Consider the following 1,786-nt stretch of genomic DNA (forward strand, 5'->3'; position numbering starts at 1 on the left):
CCTGAGCGCGCGGGCGCAGTACGCAGGCGCCGGGATGCGGCCGCTCCGTGGCGTCCCCGTCTTTCCTCGGCGGTAACTGGGACTTCCTGTATTTGCTCCCTGTGTGCATGGAACAACGGTAGCGCAGACAGGGATGCTGCAGACAGACAATACAGTCGCCACTCCTCAGGACCAAGTGTCACCCCATTTCTTCTGTGGCCCCCCGCTCCAGCGCCATGTGCTCAGAGAAGCCTTAGGTTAATCCTTAGGCTTGGCCGGGCGCGGTGGTTCACGCTTGTAATCCCAGCACTTTGGGAGGCCGAGGCGGGTGGATCTCTTGAGCCCAGGAGTTGGAGATCAGCCTGGGCAACATGGTGAGACCCCCATCTCTACAAAAAAGACAAGAAATTACGCAGGCGTGGTAGCGCCTGCCTGTGATCCCAGCTATTTGGGTGGCTGAGGCAGGAGGGCCGATTGAGCCCGGAGGTCGAGGCCTCAGTGAGCTGTGATGGCACCACTGCACCTCAGCCTAGTTCCACAGAACAAGACCCTGTCTCAAAAAAAAAAGTAGAACTATTTGTAGCCAGTAATCTATGTTCGACAGTTTATTAGAACTCTGTTGCTGCGTAGCAATCACCCCAAAGTTTAACGCAATAAACATTTGTTGTCCCACAGGTTTTAGAGGTCAGGGATTTGGGGATACGTGGCTGGGTGGTTCTGTCTCCAGGTCTGCCATGAGATTACAGTCAAAGTGTAGGCCAGGGCAGCAGTTATTGATTAGGGCCGGAGGATCGGCCTCCAGGATGGCACACTCATGACTGTTGGCCGGAGACCTGTTTTTCACCACGTGAACCTCCCCATAGGGCTGTTTGAGTGTCCCCATGACATGGCAGCTGGTCTCCCTCAGAGCAGGTGATCCCAGAGAGACCAAGGCATAAGCCACAATGTCTTTTATGACGTAGCTCCAGAGGTCACATATGGCTTTTGTCATATTTACAAACCAACCCTCTGTGTGAGAGGATCCACCCGAAGGTATAAATGCCAACAGACAGGGATCGCTGCAGGCCATCCTGGAGGCTGGCTACCAGAGAGGATCTAATTAATGATAACTTAGATGAGAGAGTATCAAGTTTCATCCTTGTATGATAACCGTAGTCCAAATTCTTAGAGTCAAATAAAGTTTCTCCCAATAGGTGGCAGCACTTGTCCACATCCTGCCCTTGATTCTGCAAATAAATATGTATTGATTGCCTACTTTGTGACAGATAACCCCACATGCCGGAGACTCAGAGACCAAAAAGACATGTTTCTGTCCATGCAAAGTTTACAGTTGAGTGAATCAGCTCTTGCAGTAGAGTGTAAAAAGTGTCTGCTTTATGATAGACATACAGACCTGAGGATTGGGGTTGTTAGAAATGTTTGTTTTTTTGATGTTGTAAAGAAACAGCACTTGAATATAAATTTAATTTTTTTAGCAAGGCCATTTTTACTTTTTGTGGAAAGGGTATACTTGCCAATTTTGTCACGAGAGCACACTGAACAAAGGAGACAAGGTCGTTTATAACCTGACGCATCCACTTTACTGCTGTCTGGTTTTTATTGGCTGGAACGGGACTTTATGTTTTGTATTTGTGTTGATTGGCTAGTAATTTAGAACTTTTTAAAAGAGGCAAAGGCAGAGGAGAGCAAAAGAAGGAGGAAGTAACTTGTGGAATTCGTTGAGAAAGGTAAAAACCCCTTTAAATAAGGAAGAGGAACAGGCTGTGACTTAATGTTTGTTTGGACTAATGGAAGTATGTTAGGGCAA

This window comes from Mandrillus leucophaeus, unplaced genomic scaffold (assembly GCF_000951045.1).
Source record: "Mandrillus leucophaeus isolate KB7577 unplaced genomic scaffold, Mleu.le_1.0 Scaffold2, whole genome shotgun sequence".
Classification (NCBI taxonomy): Eukaryota; Metazoa; Chordata; class Mammalia; order Primates; family Cercopithecidae; genus Mandrillus; species Mandrillus leucophaeus.